Raw genomic sequence first — 20369 nt, 5'->3', positions numbered from 1 at the left:
TCTCTTTGGCTGATGAATACCTTACTTATATGCTCCTCTTAAGAACTTCCATATCTACAAGGAGCGAGAATTTAGATTTCGATTCTCGTGAGTGCTAAAATTACTAACAAGATACCCGGAGTGTATACAACATAAAACACATCATGTAAAATGGAGGGGTTTGGTTTAGAAGTGGATTATATAAATCTAGAGTCAAACTACACACTACAATAACACTTTTTGGTTTAAATATCGATTTAGGAGGAATTTTGGAATTATGTCTACCTAGGGCAAGGTGTGCATGGGATTATGATGTTTTAGTAAGAGTTCTAGCCATTGAATACATGATAGGCTAGTTCATAAATCTTCGAGGCTAGTTTGTCAACAAAACTCCAAAGATGTCACTCGTTGGCTCTTTCGAGCACCTAACAATTGTTTTAATAATAACTACCCAAAACCTCAATTAGGCATCCCTATTTCTAGGAAAATGCCCGTAACATAACTCACTCTCCATTTACCCTTATTTCTAAAATAGCAAAAGCTAGTGAGCCACACTCTCAATTGTCCACTATTGCTTTGTCCCCATATAACCCTCAGTGGAAGACCCAGAATTTAAGGATAATAGGTGCTTAAAAAATTTAAAAGCTAAGAAAAAATTAAAAAAATGACCTCAATGAGGTTCGAACCTGAGTCAACACTTACAGTGAAGCACATTAAAATAAACCTAAACGCCAGTGCACCCAACCAACTTTTTGTTAGAGTGGGTGCTTTTATATATTTTATACCTATTTTTGTATATTTTCTATGTAATTATACCTATTCCACGTCGAGTTTAGTGGGTGCCGGAGCACCCCAAATTGTAACGTAGGTCCTCCCCTATAACCCTTTTCAAGAAAGCTATGGGTTTCCAAAATTCACCCAGATCCCTCTTTCGAGGTTGATGAAGATTTTTTAGAGTTTGGGGTTTTCACACAACAAACCCATTTGGATATTTGCGATTTTCACCCATAAATTCAAACCATTAAGATCAACCAATAGTAGAACCTATATTCAACAACTAAAAATCATACAAACACATCATCACCCACATACAATTGCACCTTAGTTCAACATAATCTCAAGACTAAAATAATTAGCTACTCATGAAGAAAAGAGAGAAAGATATACCATAACGATTGTCAAGAGTATCCATTCTTCACAAACACTAAAATTTAAGCCCCCAAGTTTAATTAGAAAGCTTGTCCAATTTAGGATTTTTCCCTTCAAATTCAAAAGTGTTACAATGGTATGCAATCAGTGGCGGAGCCAGGATTTTTATTGAGGGAGTTTAGAAGTAAAAATATGGACTAGTCGAAGGGGGTTCAACATCTACTATATATACATAAAAATATTTTTGACCGTGTAAAAATAGTATAAAAATAGTATAATTTTCCGTCGAAGAGGTTAGGATGAACCCTTGATTACAAGGTGGATCCGCTATTGTATGCAATACCCAAGGAAGAAAGGGTTTTAGACTATATAAGAATTTGGATTCAGCCACATGAAATGACAGAACTGCCTTGGGAAATATTCCCGCATAGTTGCGATCGTAGAAACTTTTCCGCGATCACGGCTGACGCGACCTCAATGAGAATTCTGCGATCACGGTCTGTTGACCTGCTTGACTGACCGCGATCACGGTAACTGTGGCTCGTGACTGCTCCATATATTTCAGTTGCACTTCTTCCCTTTCTTTGGTCCATTTCAGCTCAAGTCCACATCTTTCATTCTTCTAGCTTGTATCCTGTAAAATGTGGAATTTAGTGTATTTAATCACCCACTTGTTTCACTTAGATCTTCAAATCATGGTAGTGTGCACAATTATTTAGTGCAAATGAGTAGTAAACTCACCACTCATCAACACCCCTAACTTAAACATTTTGCTTGTCCTCAAGAAACACTACTTCTTACCAAGAGACAATCCACATGTATGCCCAAATTCTATTACTCAATGATCACAATTATTTCAACTTGATTACCATCACAAAAAGTTCTTTACACATGGGCAAAACAATTTTAACGATAACCTTCGACATAATATTGAAGGATGCAAAAGACTTTAAAGAGCAATCATTCAATAATCACTAATACTCTAAAAATGACTCACGTCTGACCTCAACTACATTATACTCCTTTTTGCCTCATTTATCGGAAGATGATAAAATCACCCACCTTGACTTATTTACATGCCTCCCCATAAAGAAAAAAATTTCACACACCAAGTCATCATTATGTAACAAGAAATTTAAGTGTAAAACACACTCTCTATCAAGAACTCTCGATGCTAACAAGTACCATGCCATAGGCTTGCCCTATTTTTCAATTTCCACTACAATGATAATACATGGTTGGAGATCACAAAGGACTTTTTGAGCTTATAATGTAGGTTCAGGTAGGGTAGGATATCTTTTAGAAACAACATGGATACACCCTTCTTGAACATCTACATCACACTATTCCATCAAACTTTTGATCATGGGCCACTTCTTTTGTTTTCACTCTTTACACATGTGACTACTTTTTATTTCCTTAGTTCACCCATTTTTTTTTATTTCTTTTTCTTGCACTTTTTGTGCTTCTTTTTCCTTAGTTGTATCCTTTTCTTTTCTTATTCATTTGTTCTCAATACTTAAGCTCATAGACACTCACTTACAACTTCGTGGCCTAAATTTACCTCTTTCAATCATCACCACCCCCAACTTAGACTTTTAGTCTCAAGTTGTAATTTTTAGATCAAGAAAGGTAGGGTTCAAAAGAGTTTTAAAGATTGAAAAGCTCATGGCTTGTAAGGTGTTTTCCAAAGAAAGGTTTAAAGGCTCAAAGTGGGTAACTAGGGATAACATCTATGCAAAGGTAGACTTTTTAGGCTAGAGTGGACTTCCATTATCACCAAAATGGCCTAAGATCATCTTCCCAACCAAGTACAATCAAAATTAGTCTTGATAGACTAATGAGGCAAGCTTTAGATGGTACAAGTACACATGAGATTTGGTTGAATAAGCTCCCCACACACAATATGTAAAATTTGCCAAGGAGGCTCAATTGCCCCTCCCACTAGAGACACAACAGAGTATCTATCAATTTTCACAAACCAAAATTTTGGAGTCACAAAAAGAGAAAATATTTTGTTACAAAATGTTGCTCATGTCTATGCCCTTGATTTTTGAAAAATTTTGAACGGAGAAGGGTGTTTGCTTTGCATTTGCACCATGCATGATTTGCTAACTATAGCAATAACCCAAGTATTTTTCTCACATCTTGGCTTTCATACGGGCAAACCTTATGGTTACTCATACTTCGCCATAGGTATGAGTGTGATCCCCAAATTTAAAATGCCATAGGTACTCAGATTTTTCTTGCATTTATGATCTCGATGCCATAGATACTCAAACTTCCCCTGCATCTATGACTCAAAACCTAATCACGACGTTTTCCCCTTAAAAATATCGTCGCTCAATCTATAATAGGAAAAAGCTCATCCGATACTGCCATAGTAAAATAAAGATAAAGAAGAAATCTAAGGGAAAAATAACTAATCCATGCAAATGTGGGCACCGCTAAAGTGCTCGAATATTACAACCCAAATAAAAATAAAAATCATCCAAAAGAGTAGCAAAATATCCAAAATATATCGATAATATAGGATCAAATCATATAAATATGAAGACAGAAACCCCCAACTAAAAAGGTAGCAGTGTCCTTACAACATAAATAATCAAGTATAAAGAGAGGTAAGGGTGCTCCCTAAAACCACATCAAGAGCTGCTGTTACTCTCAGACTCTACATCATCATCAGCCTCCTCAGGACTGGACCACTTGGCTGGGTCCTCACCATCACTCTTCACTCATGAGTAAGGAATTAGATCACAGGATTTTAGGATCTTTCATAGGCCTTTCACCCCTTTACACATCTTGCTAAAGAACTTATTTCTCTTCTTCTCCCTTACTATCGTCTTATCATGTGTACCTTGGAGATCATGATATGACGCTTCCAAGGATGAGTAGGATTTCTCAAGTCTAGAAATGGTATCTTCTTGCTTTTTCTGGTCCTCCTGATACTTTGCATAATATGCTCGTGACACATATAAATGTTGAGTGGTGTAGGGATCTCCTAGTCCCTGGGTAAACTTGACACGAGCTCCCTGATGGATGCAATAACAACTCCAATATCCTCAAGAGGCCCAGTGGTGGATAGCCTATAAGACTTAGGATCCTCACATGTAGACTTTCCCAAGTCGATCTTTCTCTTCTTCCTTTTGCCTGGTATACCCTTTCCTCGAATTCTCAAAGAATAGATGGGGGTGTTGGGGCACACACAAATATCTCAGTGTATTCCTCTACCCCATCTCTCCCACAACGATCAGTAATCAAAGAGGGGAAGAAGAGATGTGTACCACCCTGGTTCTTGAATAATTTTATGTCAGAAACGACAAACTGACCTACATCCAAAAAGATGCCGTCTAGAATGCATGCAACTATCCTAGCCCGCAAATCTAGGACTGTAGTTATGTGGATGAAAGGGAAGACTTGACTACATACAATGTTCAACCAAATCCAATTCTCGACAGTGAAGTCATTCATGTGGATATTACTCTTAGTTGCCACCCAAGAGACTTTCTTTTGGGGCAAAGTCTTTCTGCCAACCAGCTTTTGGTTCACACCCTTTTTCTTTAAACACACCCATGTTTGCATTTAGGAGCCCGAAGATATCATTAATTTGCTTCTCTCTAAATTTCACTATTTCTCCCAGATCTTGATAGTCATGTTGAATGGATCCGAGAAAGACATTATGCTAAGATTGGTATAGAATTCATGAACCCATTGCTCATTTTCCTTGCACGGATCTGGGGCAAAATGCCGCCACCCTGTGGTCTCAAGCCCGTCATGAAATGTTGAAATCTCTTTCAGCATATTATCCAAACATTTTCCTCTTTTCGAGAGCAGTTTTTTCCTCAGAAGGTCACCATAGTAGTGTGTGTGGCATTCGGGTACCATAAATTGGATGTGGTTATATTTGTCCATGATAGTATTCGGATAAGTGATGCAAGGATGCTATTGGATCATTCATAAATTTGGACAAAAATGGATCCAATTAGAGAGGCAAACTGAAAAAGGAGTGTGAGGGAAAATGGGGGGTCAAATTATTTTATAACTGAGGTAACTGTGATCGTGTTCAGGAGACCATAATTGCGGATATACAGGTGACTACGATCATGACCTAGGGCCTACGATCGCTATAACTAATGGTATTTCTACCTCCCTATTTTCCCCTGTTTAGCTCATTTTCCGTTTGGACAAATTCTCCCCTGTTTAGTTCACAGTGTAAAAATTCCACAGTTTTCCCTTTTCAAGATCTTCCAATGCACTCTACAGTACCGCAAATGCATGGGTTATTCAATTGCCAAAACAAAAATCTACACTACAAAAATAAAAATAAATGATATGAGCCACTTTCGTGGTATTTATAGGTTGCCTCCCACATAGTGCCTTAGTTTATGTCGTGGCACGATGTCTTCCTTTGTTATCAGGTAAGGTCCTCAAGAGCCCCCCATTTACCTCCTTGACTTCAACATCAATCACCGATGTCACTTGAAGTTCCACGAGTTGTTTCTTTGTTTTGCATACTAGAAATGAGACCTAGTCATTATGAACTCTAAACCTCATTTCACCTAACTCCAAGTCAACAATGGATCTTTTAGTGACTAAGAAAGGTCGACTAAGAATGATGGGAATCTCTTAGTACATTTTACAATCTAAAATCGAAGTTCGCCAAAAGTATAAATTTGCCCACTTTGACTAGAACATCAAACAAAATCCCGATCGACTCTTGATAGAGTGATCCGCCATTAAAATTCGCATAGCTGATGGAGTTGGGGTGCCCAATACGAGCTTTTTTTAAATGGAAAAAGGCATGAGGTTTATACTCACACCGAGGCCACATAGAGATTTTGCAAATATATATATTTTGATGGTACAAGGGATGGTAAAACCTCTGGGGTCTTCCTTCTTTTTGCAATATGGATACTCATAATAGAACTACAACCATGGGTAACTTTAATCGTGTCACCTTCTATGAGCTTCTTTTTTGACATCAACTTCTTCATGAGCATGACATATCCCAGAATCTCTTAGATTGGTTCAAACAATGGGATTTTGCTAGAGAGGTTGCTAAGCTTGGCCATGAATTTCTTAAGTTTATCTCCCTCCTCTTTTCTTTGTAGCTTTTGAGGAAATGAGGGAGGGACTTGAATTGTAGGTATCACATTATTTTGTGGTTTCTCATTTTCCACCACCTCTTCATCAACTTCCACCAGTTCCTTTTCATCTTCTTCTTTTTAAGATTTTGGTGGCACTTCTTTTACTTCTCCTTAGGCATCTTTTCACATACATATTCTTTCAAGTGATTACCAGGGGTATTCCCACTCCTAGCGACCATTGCTAAAACTTGAGCTTAATTCTTCGAGTTTACATAATGTCACTAGGAAGACCACCCTTTGTCCTAGTATTTATTTGAGTGGAAATTTGCCCGATTTGAGTTTCCAATTATTTAATAGAGGCAAAGTGGGACACCACGATTTGACTAAGTTGTGAAATATCTCATTTCATTTCATGGACCATTTTTTATTCCTTTCACTCTCATCAAAATCCTTGCCAAAACATCTTGGGTTTTATATTTGTTGGGGTCGATGGTGCTCACATCTTTTTTTTTTTCACCCGGTCATAAGGAGGCACACAATGATCATGGTCACGGTCTTTATCCTTCCAATCACAATCACGATCTATATCCCTTTCATTTTAACCTTGGTTCCCACCTTGCCATTGATAGGTGGGGAGGGAACCCCCCGAATAATTTGTCAAATACCGAATATCCTCATAAAGTTTTTTGGCCTCTTCCTCATCATAGGCCTTGGATGCCACCGCATTCACCGCCTTTTTGGGCGCACCCATCACATGTTTCGTCAAAATCTCTAATTAAGTTATCATTATTGCCATATTCTCCTCTCTCTCCTCATCTCTCTTTCTTTGTTCATTGCCGGCCAAGGATGTAGTGGGAAAGCTTTTTGGCACTTCGACATCTCAGGTATACCACCCTCATTTTTCTTGGTAACCACCTCAAGAAAAATCATCGTTGCATGATAATGCAACTTCACAAGGGAATCTCCCTCTACTTTGTCCACCACGATTTTATTGAGAGGATTACAAGCCCGATAGAAGATTTGGAGAAGCATCTTCTCCGAGACCTCGTGATTTGGACATTGCATTAGTTTTTTATTAAATCTTTCCCATACTTTGTACAAAGGCTCCCCATTCAATTTCCTAAAGTTGATGATCTCATCCCTCAATTGGAGCACTTTGGATGGTGGGAAGTATCGATCAAGAAAAATTATGGTATATTCTTCCCAAGAAGTGATTGAATCGGCTGGGAGTGAACGAAGCCATAAAACCACCTTGCTCATTAGAAAGAATGGGAAAAGACAAAGACGGATAGACTCTTGAGTGATGTGTGCAATGTAAAATGGTGCACACCCCCCCATAAAATTCTTCAAATAAAGGTTGGGATCCTCATAAGATTTCCCCCCAAAGAGTCCCTTCATTTACAATAAATGCAACATAAGTGTCATATATGCAACAGATGACACTTATACGAACCACGTCATTGAGTTGCCCTTCATCATTAAGAGGGCCATCGAAAGATCTCGAGTGACTAGCATTGTCACTCATTGTTTCGTTTAAACTACAATTACCTACGCAACAACAAAAACAACAACCAATATAAATGAAAACCATAATGGGTATATCCGAAGTAAAAATCACACCGCACAAGTAAAATCTAAATTTCACTCCCCGATAACAATGTCATTTTGATAACACTCACCTATACCATATAAAGTGGTGGAGGACGATTGTTGTCAATAGCCCAACTTTCGTTGGAGTTGAATCCACAAGGAGCGAGAATTTAGATTTTGATTCTCATGAGTTCTAAGATTACTAACAAGATACCCGGAGTGTATACAATGTAAAACACATAATGTAAAATGGGGGGTTTGGTTTGGAAGTGGATTTTATAAATCTAGAGTCAAACAACACACTACAATAACACTTTTTGATTTAAATATTGATTTAGGAGGAATCCTGGGATTATGTCTACCTAAGGGCAAGGTGTGCATGGGATCATGATGTTTTAGTAAGAGTTCTAGTCATTGAATACATGGTAGGATAGGTTATAAGTTTTTGAGACTAGTTTGTCAACAAAACCCCAAAGATGTCACTCATTGGCTCTTTCGAGCACCTAACAAGTGTATCAATAATAGCCACCCAAAACCTCAATTAGGCATCTCTATTTCTAGGAAAATGCTCGTAACATAACTCACTCTTTATTTACCCTTATTTCTAAGATAGCGAAAGGTAGTGAGTCATACTCTCAATTGTCCACTATTACTTTGTCCCCCTATAGACCTTTTTTAAGGAAGCTATGAGTTCCCAAAAGTTCACTCACATCCCTCTTTCGACGATGATAAAGGTTTTTTAGAGTTTGGGGTTTTCACATAATGTAAAATGGGGGGTTTGGTTTGGAAGTGGATTTTATAAATCTAGAGTCAAACAACACACTACAATAATACTTTTTGGTTTAAATATCGATTTAGGAGGAATTTCGGGATTACGTCTACCTAGGGCAAGGTGTGCATAGGATTATGATGTTTTAGTAAGAGTTCTAGCCATTTAATACATGATAGGCTAGGTCATAAGTCTTCGAGGCTAGTTTGTCAATAAAACCCCAAAGATGTCACTCGTTGGCTATTTCAAGCACCTAACAATTTTTTTAATAATAACCACCCAAAACCTCAATTAGGAATCCCTATTTCTAGGAAAATGCCCGTAACATAACTCACTCTCCATTTACCTTTATTTCTAAGATAGCAAAAGGTAGTGAGCCACACTCTCAATTGTCCACTATTGCTTTGTCCACATATAGCCCCTTTTTAAGGAAGCTATGGGTTCCCAAAAGTTCACCCACATCCCTCTTTCGAGGATGATGAAGGTTTTTTAGAGTTTGGGGTTTTCACACAACAAACCCATTTGGATATTTGGGGTTTCCACTCACAAATTTTAACCATTAAGATCAAACAATAGTAGAACCCTTATTCAACAACTAAAAATCATACAAACATATCATCACTCACTCACAATTGTACCTTATTTCAACATAATCTCATGACCAAAATAATTAGCTACGCATGAAGAAAAGAGATAAAGATATACCATAAGGATTGTTAAAAGCATCCATTCTTCACAAACACTAAAATTTAAGCCTCAAAGTTTAGTTTCAAAGATTTCCCAATTAAGGGTTTTTTTCTTCAATTTCAAAAGCGTTACAATGGTATGCAATACCCAAAGAAGAAAGGGTTTTATCCTATAGAAGAATTTGAATTCGACCACGTGAAATGACAGAACAGCCCTGGGCAAAATTCCTGCATTGCCGTGATTGCAAAAGCTTTTCCACAATTGTGGCTGACGTGACAACAATGAGGACTCCATGATCACAGCTTGTTGACCTGCTTGAATGACCGTGATCGCAGTAACTGAGGCCCGTGACTGCTCCAGGTCTTTCACCCACACTTCTTTCCCTTATTTGGTCCATTTTAGCTTAAGTCCGCATCTTTCATTCTTCTAGTTTGTATGCCTGCAAAATGTGGGATTTAGTGCATTTAATCATCCACTTGTCTCACGTAGATATTCAAATCATAGTAGTGTGCACAATTATTTAGTGCAAATGAGTGGTAAACTCACCACTCATCAACTTACTTCATGAAGAGCTTGATGATGTAAAAATAAAATTAAATAGTACTATGAAATCTTTAAGTAACAATTTCGTGAGATCAAACTCTTTTAAAAAAATTTCAAGTGCCTCATCAGAATCATTTAAATTATCCAAAATCTCTTTCTCCTCTGGAGGACCTGTCTGTTTCATCTATGGAAAGAGAGGGCACAAATCCTGCAGCTGCAGGCATAAGCCTAAGTGTGTGTGGGTTTGGAAGCACAAAGGAAGCACATCTAACCCGCAAGGACCCAAGACTACTTAGGTACCTAAACAAAATTAATTTTCTTATTTTGTATAAATAGGTCCGCAAGAGCTATAAGAAGGGAATGCGAGCCATTGATAGCGGATGTTCCAGACACATGACTGAAAAAAAGGAAAATTTCTCTACTTTAAAGAAAATAGATGGGGTATCATTCAGATTTGGTGACAATGCTAAAGGCAACGTCATCTGAGTCGGCTCAGTAAGGCTCAACTCCTCATATGAGTTTGCTGAAGTATATTTGGTAGACGACCTCAAGCATAACTTTCTCAGCATCAGTTGCTGTGTAACGCCGAATTTGCAGTCTTCTTCAAAGCTTAAAGTTGCTCCATCAAACAGGACAAAAGAGACATCTTTCTCATTGGTGAATGCGTTGATAATATTTATGTTCTAAATAGTATTGACTTTGCTACTTTAACCTGCCTTACTATGCAAACCAATGATGTTTGGTTGTGGCACAAAAAACTTGGGCATGCTAGTATTCATACCATTGAGAAGTTGTCCAGATTGGAATTAGAAAGGTGCAAAGAGAAGATTGACACCTCTTCACTTATGTTCATAGTGATCACGGAGGAGAATTTAAAAAGAAAGCATTTGAGGAGTACTGTGCTCAGAACGGCTACTCTCAGCACTTCTCATCACCTCGGTTTCCTCAACAAAATGGTGTAGTGGGGTGAAAGAAATGGCCTCTCCAGGAAACTACTAAGACGATATTGTTAGAACATAACCTCCCAGATCACTTTTGAGCAGAAGCAGTAAGCACAACTTGTCATATCATCAATAGATACATGATCAAACCTATTCTAAAAAAGACGCCTTATGAACTCTGGAGAGGAAATAAGCCAAACATCAGCTAATTCCATCCTTTTAGATACAAATGATTTATCCATAATAATGGTAAGAATAAATTGGAAAAATTTGATCCACGATGTGACAAAGGTATTTTCCTTGGGTATTCTCCCACTAGTCGTGCTTACAGAGCTTACAATAAAAGAACTTTATGTGTTGAAGAATCTATCATACTGTATTTGATGAATATAATCACCCCCTATGAGTTTAAATAATAATGAAGAATATGTGAGTGATCTACAACGCAAAGAAAATGCTAGCACAACCTCTGAGCCATCATATGACAAGTCGACTATACCTCCTCCAGAGTTAACTTCCATAGCGGAATTAGTGAAACTGAGTGTTCCAAGAGAATGGAAACATAATTCTAGCTTCCAAATGAATTCATCATCGAAAATCTAGATGACAGGGAGCAAATAAGTGTATCATTGAGAAAATAAGCATTTGTTGCCCTTGTATCTCAAATTGAACCAAGAAGACCGATGAAGCCCTCTAAGATAAATCATGGGTCAAAGCTATACAGGAAGAATTATACTAGTTTGAAAGAAACCAAGTTTAGACTTTGGTTGAAATACCTAAGAACTGCTCAGTAATTCAAACTAGATGGGTCTATAGAAATAAACTGATTGAAGAAGGTAAGGTTATCAGAAATAAAGCCATACTTATAGCTCAAGGCTATTCCTAACAAGAAGGTATTGATTATGATGAAACCTTTGCCCCCGTGGCAAGGTTAGAATCAATTCAAATTTTATTAGCTTTTGTTGCCATCAAATATTTTAAGTTATATCAAATAAACGTCAAAAATGCCTTTTTAAATGGTTTCATTCATGAGGAAGTTTTTTTAAAACAACCCTCGGGATTTAAATATCCATCTTTTCCAAATCATATTTTTAAATTATCAAAAGCACTTTACGGTCTCAAACAAGCTCCAAAGGTTTGGTATGAGAGATTGAGTACTTTCTTACTAAATAATAATTTTTAGAGAGTTAAAAATTATACAACTCTGTTTATACAGAAGCTTGATTAAAATCTTCTTATTGTGCATATTTATGTTGATGATATCATCTTAGGTCAATCTAGTACCAATATATTTTGTTGTTCAATACTTGTTATATACTAGTTAATTAAATTGGTTGAATTGTTGTTCATATTGAAAGGAGTTGAGATTGATAAGGATTTGTTTAATGATGCTCGAGCATGTACTTAGTTTGAGTTCCTATTTATTTTCTATCGATATCTATGGATTGATCATAAGTCGAAATATGGTTAGAGCCCTTATGTGTATTGAACTTATATTGAATGTGGTTAATATAAAGTTTGTAATATTTTTTGATTTTTTGATAATCGTCAATTAAAAGGAGACATTTTCTCAATTGTAGTTTCTGACATCTCCTTGTGTGAGAATTTTTCTAAATTGATAAAAAGAGAATTTAAAATGAGCCTTATGAGATAGCTCACATTCTTTTTGGGATTACAAATCAAACAAACTCCCAAAGGTACCTTCATCAGTCAAGCTAAGTACACAAAGGAACTCATCAAAAGATTCGGTATGGAGAAAGGAAAGGCCTATGGAACTCCAATGAGTCCATCCACAAGCCTTGATTCAGACTCGTATGGAAAGGATGTTGATGAGAAGATGTACAGGGGAATGATTGGATCACTACTCTATTTGACCGCCATTAACCAGACATCATGTTCAGTGTGTGTAAGTTTGCCAGTTTCCAATAGACTCCCACAGAGTCTCATCTGACTTCTGTTAAAAGAATCATCTGATACCTAATCAAAACTCAAGACACTGGACTATGGTACCCTTGATCTTCCTATTTTGATTTAATTGGCTATTCAGACTCTAATTTTGCAGGTGATAAAAGTGATAGAAAAAGAAGAAGTGGTACATTTCAAATCCTTGGTGATGCCTTTATTTCATGAACAACAAGAAGCAAACTTCAGTTGTCCTTTCAACAACTGAGTCCGAATACATAGCCGTTGGAAGTTTTGGTACTTAAATTTTATGGATTATGCATCAAATACTTGATTTAAGTTTGTCTTTTGAATTTGTTCCCATCATTTGTGATAATACCAGCACTATTAGTTTATCTAAATATATTGTGCATCATTCTAGATCCAATCACATTGATATTAAGAATCATTTTATTCAGGATCATGTAGAAAATGATTATTTTTCATTAACATTTATTGACTCCAAAAATCAATTGGCAGATATTTTTTAGAAACCTTTGTTGGAAGAGAGATTTTATTGCCTTGGAAAAAGACTTGGTATTCTCGGTATTAATAAATTATGAGTTTTATTTTTGGAAAAAAAATTGTTTTGTTTCAATTTTTTCGTCAGTTTTATCCAAAAATGTAGTCTTTTAAAAATCTCTATTTTTGGTACAAAATCTGTCGGATATTCTTTGACCCCCGTCCTTTCCTTTCATATCCTCCTCTTTTCATGCCACCTTTTCCTCTTCCATCATCATTACTATCTCTGCGTCTTTTTACTTCCCAACACTCCCCTGCCCTTTCATCCCCTAACTTAACCCATGTTCACTACACCTCCTTTTTCAACTCCATCCCTTCATCTTCTATCTCACTTCTTTTATATCCGTCCATCTCCATTATCTTCCACCATGACTAGAATTCAATCAGTGTCTAGTCTCACCAAAACTTCGATAAACCAAAATTCTAATAACTTTGACCCCATTCTTCTCTTCGAATCCTTAGATAAAGTCTCTTTCTATTTGCTCTAGTCAACTGTCTCCAAAAAACAAACCGCTCCAAGCCCATTTTCTCCTCCAACAAATGACGGCCCTCTCATCTGGATTCTCTTTCTCCAGAGGACATGCATAAGTTCTGGACTTGCACTCACAAATAAAAGTTTCTCACCTTTAAAAACTGCTCTATTGTATCTGGCCGAGTCATCAATCTCTCTCACCTAAAGGAATCTCACTACAATATCAATCATTTTTTCAAAACCCAAGATTTGTCAATACTGTGAGGTATTTGAAGATCCTATCCGCATGTTCTATGCCAACCTTCTCCTATCCTCGGACAACAGCAAATTGGAAACCCTGATCCTAGGAACCCATCTCATTCTCAGTGACTTTCTATTCGAGAAAGAGTTTGATACCAAGTTCTCAGGCATTGTTCCATTCATGAACGACATATGGCTAGATAATTTTGAAGTTAGTTTTGACAAAGAAAAGAAGGTTGTCTCAGATCCTGACTCAAATGGTCCCACTTTTGGCCCTCTGTCCCTCAGCTTTAGAAATAGAATTTTGGCTCACATCATTGCAACCACTTTGATTCCTCGGAAGGGATCTCTCAGTAATGTGACATGCAGAGATGTTTTTGTTCTCTACTACTTAATTAAGAAGTACAAAATTAATTGGAGTACCTAGATCCATGAATACATGATAGAAAATATCGCCGACTCTCACGCCTTAGCCAGCTTGCCCTATGGATTGCTCATCACTCGGATTTTCCTTCACTATGGAATTGACCTTTCAGCCTATCCAGTGGTAGAAGTCTCTGCCATTTATAACTCAAAGACATTTGTCAGCATGGGAAAATTTCTAATTGACAATGAATGGTGTAGAAAAGATTCTGTCAAAAACCGGCCTACACACCCAAGGTAAGTAAGTCTATGACTAACCCCGCGTTCTATGTATCTAAGGATATTAAAGAACTCAAAGACTGGCTCACCACTATTTATGAAGGAATAGTCAGCATCCAGGAGTCGATTGCTAAGATAATACAACTGACTAAGGAGACCAGTACCGACATAGGCAAAGTGCGACTATCCCTCGATGGTTTCAAATGGGAAGGGGTAAAGTTGTTTAACAAAATATTCTCATAGGTTGACTCCATCAAATATGATACTTCCTCCTCCATAGCTGCTAAATATTATGGTCCTTACCCTATTGCTGCTAAGGTAGGGGTGGTAGCCTACAAGTTGTTGTTTCCAGCTGATGCCTTAATTCATCACACCTTTTATGTGCTCAATTAAAAAGGTTTCATGAGGTTCTTTCAGTCATCAATCATCCACCTGTCTTTCATCTTTTCAACCCTTATTGTCCATTGCCTAAAGCTGTGCTGGAAAGAAGAATGGTGAAGCAAGGCAATAAGGTTGTTGCTCAGGTTCTTATCAAATAGACTGACGTTGATGCTGACCAGGCCACTTGGGAATTCCTCACTGATGTCCAACATAGGTTTCCCACATTCCATCCTTGAGGACAAGTTTGCTCTCATGGGAAAGGTATTGTTGCAAGTTGTTAATTAGAAGTGCAAGTTGTTATTAGTTAGTTAGAGCAAGTTGCAAGTTGTTAATTAGAAGTGTAAGTTGTTATTAGTTAGTTAGAATTCAGTTGTATCATGGAAAGTTCACAAAAATAGTTAAAGTCCATCTGTTAGTTACAAAATTAGTTGGTAGTTAGCTAAGACTAGATACAACTACTATAAATACCAACTTGTAATACTACATATTCATTCATGATAATAACATTTCACTTCTTCTTCTCCTAATTTTTTCTATCTTGGCTATCTTCTCGGATTAGAACCCTGAATAGCTACTCTATTCCTCGAGTTCAACTCCTGGAATCGATTAATTTTCTGTTGAGTGCATCAAATAAGCTTCTATTTTCTTTTAGCTCTTAAGTAGTTAAATCTTCCTTATTTTTCCTTTTTTCTAAAAGTGATCTATTTAGTTTTTGGTTTTACCATTAAGCTTTAATAGCTCGAAGAATTTTATTTTAATTTAACAATACCATTTATGGCCAATCAAGAAAGGAGACTGAAGCTAAAGAAATGAATTCAAATCCATAAAAAAAAGAGCTTTAAGTAAAAAGTAAACAACATCGGATCCTTTTCTGAGAGATGGTTAATCCTTTATTTTGCAAACAATTGGTAAATATTGCTATGTTAGGTAACTAAATGAGAACCTTCCTTCTAAGTGGTAGTGATTCACACGACTCATTTGATGTTAATTCTTTTAATTAATCATGGCAAGGCGTATCTTGCATAAAGATGCAATTTTTTCCCCACTTGAATTGTATTTGATACAGCTTCGGAAGTCCATTTTTTTCCAACAATCATATAACAATTAGAAGTAACAATAAAACACAAAAATAATTAATGACAAACATGGAAAGCACTCGCCGGGAAGGGCATAGTTGAGTGATGGGGAGGTGGGTTTTCCATTTGGGAGACCTAGGATCAAATTCAGCCTTTGTCTTTCACTTAATTATAGTTAGACCACCATAATAGTCACATATTATGTATTTACATTTGATTTAAATTGTATAGTTTATCTCTTAGAGAGTTGGTGTTCAACTATACTTTGTATAGCATTTTGTATATATTGACGAAGAACTCCTCCGTGAATAATCATCGAGATTTATATCTTTATAAAATCTTTACATAGTATCGGAGCCTTGCGAAGACTCACGTCCCACAATGGCACTTCCCTCAATTACCAATATCACCTTGGAAACCCCTTCCCAAAATTTTTCATCGCTCGCAACCAACATTAATCAGTCCCATCTTCTCAATTTGACCGTCATAACTATATTGTGTGGAAATCACAAATTCTCCCAGTTCTAAGGGGTAACGAACTTGAGGGATATGTGGATGGCACGCACAAATGCCCTCCAACTAACGTGGTTATCAACCTAGCGTATAGTTTATGGATCAAACAAGACCAACTTTTATTGAGTTGGATTCTCTCAACCCTCACCGAAGAGATTTTAGGCCAAGTAGGCAGTTGTATAACATCTCAGGCTATTTGGAAGGCACTTGAGACATTGTTTGCATCGCAATCCAAGGCTAGGATAATGCAACTAAGGTTGCAATTACAAACTACAAATAAAGGCATGCAACTCATCCATGGCATAGTATCTTCAAAAGATGAATACTTGTGATGATAATCTCGCGGTTACGGCACACCCTGTCACTGATGATGATCTTATTTTATATATTCTCGGAGGACTTGAACAAGAATATGATGCCGCAGTTGTCTTGGTCACTACTAGGGTTGAGTTAATTTCATTAGTCGATCTCCATGGTTTACTTTTAAGTCAAGAGTATCGTTTGGAGCAGATGACAAGTATAGACCAAGGATAAAGCCAAGACAACTTGTCTACTAGACAGTCCAACAATACTAAGGATGATAATTCCTTTAAAATGACAACTAATGTCAATAATAATCAGGCTTATGGTGGCAGATCTAGACGAGGACGAGGTCGGTGTCGCAACACCAACTTATCCAACTAATATCAATGTCAAGTTTGCCATAAGTTTGGTCACTCCGCCCTGGTTTTCTACCATCGTTTTGACCATGCTTATCAAGCTCCTTTTGAATCACACATGGCTTCTTTCATTGCCAACTTTCTACTGTTGGAGATTCGATTGGTGTTCAGATTCTGGGGCTACTCATCATTTAACTAACGATATGCAGAATATAGAGATACAAGGAGAGTATCTGGGAAGCGATCAAATTCATGTTAGTAATGGCACGGGTTTGACAATTTTTCACTTTGGTAATGCTATCTTACCTACAGTTAGTCGATCTTTACATTTATCTAATGTATTATTGGTGCCTAAAATTACCAAGAATTTGCTTAGTGTAGCCAAGTTCACTTCGGATAGTGATGTTATATTTGAGTTTCATCCTCGCTTTTGTTTTGTGAAGGATCGGGCAGCAGGGAAAGTACTACTGCGTAAGACTCTTGAGCATGGCCTTTATCGTCTCCTTGCAACTCAGTTACTCGGCTAACCTTTTTCTCAAATAAGTCACAGGCTTTCTATCTCTCCAAGTTATCTTTTGATCTATGGCAGAGTCGTTTAGGTCACTAGTCTCTACGAGCAGTCAATAGTATTATTAGGAGTCTTTCTTTACCAGTCAAATCGAGTCCTCGATCTAATGTTTATTCTTCTTGCCAATATGGCAAGAGTCACAAATTGCCATTTTCTAATTCTAGTTCTAGTTCTAATTTTCCTCTTGATTTGATCCACAGTGATGTATGGGGTCCTACTCCACAATTGGCTAGTAATAAATTTCGTTATTATGCTTCTTTTATTGATAACTTTAGCAAATTTACATGGCTATTTCCTATGAGTTTCAAAAATGAAGTTTATACAATATTTTTACGCTTTAAAACTCGAGTTGAGAAGTTCTTTGAGCATTGTATAAAAGTGGTACAATATGATTGGGGTGGAAAATATAGGAATTTATCCAACTTTTTTGCCCGAGAGGGGATCGTTCATCACTTATCTTGTCACATACCTATGAACAAAATGATACTGCCGAAAGAAAACATCGCTATATTGTTGAAATGGTTTAACATTTATCGCACATGCATCCCTTCGTCTTACCTTTTGGGATCATGCTTTTGTTAATGCGGTTAACACTAAAATCGTATCCCAACTGTTAGGGGTTTTGCCTTGATTTTCTTACCAAATTTGAATTTGATTTTCTAGTGAAGGAAAGTCAAAGTAATACCATAATTACTTTTACTTTTCCTAAAAAGAAAATATAAAACTCTTTCATATTTGACAAACTCTTTCTTGAAGGTAAGATTTTGGACATCTATAAATAGATGACCCTCTTCTCATACTATAACACATAGCATCCACAATGTAGTCGTTTGAAGAGTAGTTTTGTTTAGGAGAAGATTTTCACCCAATAGGTTTCTAAGTTTTGCAATATTATTTTTAATATGTAGGTCGTTTGACCAATCCATATTAATAATATGTTTTTAGTATTTATTTTTCGTTGTCATCTGATTTATCATATATATGATTTGCAAACTATAAGATTCCGCATGAAGCTCTCTCAATTTCGAACCCAACAAGTGGTATCAGAGCCTATGGTTCAAAGATCCAATAGTTTGGTGAAACGAGATTAATAAAAGACATGTTCAAAGCTGTTTCAAATCAAATTGTAACCAACTTGGTGATAATGAAGATTTTTTTTGTCTAAAATAAAAGTTCAAAAAAACTACATATGGAGAAGAAATTTCAAGAGTATTTTCAACAATCCTGCTGTCACATATTTGAAAATAAAGTTCACTTTTAACCCTTATAAAGGGCTCCAATATTTTTAATCCAAAAATGGCTCTTACATTTTAAACCCAAAAGGGCTCCATTTTTAAGCATGTCAAACAGCAGTGATATCTGAAGATCGTGTGAAGAAGGAGGATCAAGAATATTTTGCTAGAAAGACAAACCATAAAAAGGAGATTTATTAGAGTTTTTGCCCTGATTTTCTTACCAAATTTGAGTTTTATTTTCTATTGAAGGAAAGTCAAAATAATACCATAATTACTTTTACTTCTCCTAAAAGAAAAATATAAAACTCATCAATATTTGACAAATCTCTTTCTTGGAAGAAAGTTTTTGGACATCTATAAATAGATGACCCTTTCTCATACCATAATACAATAGCATCCACAATGTAGTCATTTGAAGAGTTTTGTTTAGGGGGAGATTTTCACCCAATAGGTTTTCAAGTTTTGCAGTATTATTTTTAATATGTAGGTCGTTTGACCAAACCATATTAACAAAATTTTTTTAGTATTTATTTTTCATTGTTATCTGATTTATCGTCTATAAACTATAAGTTTTGGCATGACGCTCTCTCAATTTCAAACCCAACACCAACACCCTCGTTCAATAACGTCTCACCTTATAAGAAGTTGTTTAAACAAATTCCTGATTATCATTTCATGAAAACTTTTGGCTGAGTGTATTTCCCATTCCTTCGTCCCTATAATTCTCACAAACTAATCTTCCGATCCTTAAATTGTATTTCCTTGGGGTATAGTGGAAATTTATATCTCCATAAAGCCTTTAAAATCATGGCCTCGTCGCATGAGGTTTGTCTAGTGCATTTTACATCTCCCGTATGGTTTGCAAGCTATTGCACAGTAAGAAGGTTACCATAAAGTATTCACCCTTGAGGCAAAGTCTTGGGGTTCCAAAAAAAAAGTAGAGAAAACACTCAACTACATTATTGAGTTAGCTAGATAATCTATATTATTGGGTACGATGCAGTTTTGATGATCGAAAAACTGATAAAGAGATATGAAACATGTCAGTCAAGCTAGTTCACAGACACACTGTCTCATGTAGCTGAACTTGTAGCAAAATCATTGATGATTAAAGACAAGCATTCAAAAATCAAGAAAGGACTAGATGAGTGGTTAATTCAGATAAACTCAAGGAAATAATCATGTGTTGATTTAAAGAGTTAAAGTTTGACTACAACACTAATAAGACAAAAGTTGAAATTGAAGAAGGAGTCTCACTTGAAGTAGAACTCTATGCAATGAGAGGTCTAATTAAAGGATGAGCTTGAAATAAAGAAGGAATCTTTTGAGAGTTGTGCTTAAATAGAAGATGTATCATTCAGATTAACTTGCGCAC

At 36.5% G+C, this 20369-nt stretch overlaps 1 non-coding gene across 1 annotated transcript; it reads left to right on the top strand.

The window, feature by feature from the left end:
- Positions 1-16887: 16887 nt before the first annotated feature.
- LOC124899916 lies at positions 16888-17028 on the top strand. The gene has a single exon (XR_007057476.1). It is a non-coding gene; the product is annotated as a small nucleolar RNA Z247 (small nucleolar RNA).
- Positions 17029-20369: the final 3341 nt, after the last annotated feature.

Source organism: Capsicum annuum, chromosome 6 (genome assembly GCF_002878395.1).
Source record: "Capsicum annuum cultivar UCD-10X-F1 chromosome 6, UCD10Xv1.1, whole genome shotgun sequence".
NCBI classification, from domain to species: domain Eukaryota; kingdom Viridiplantae; phylum Streptophyta; class Magnoliopsida; order Solanales; family Solanaceae; genus Capsicum; species Capsicum annuum.
Note: the sequence above shows the minus strand (reverse complement) of the source record. Positions and strands in the feature narration are given on the sequence as shown.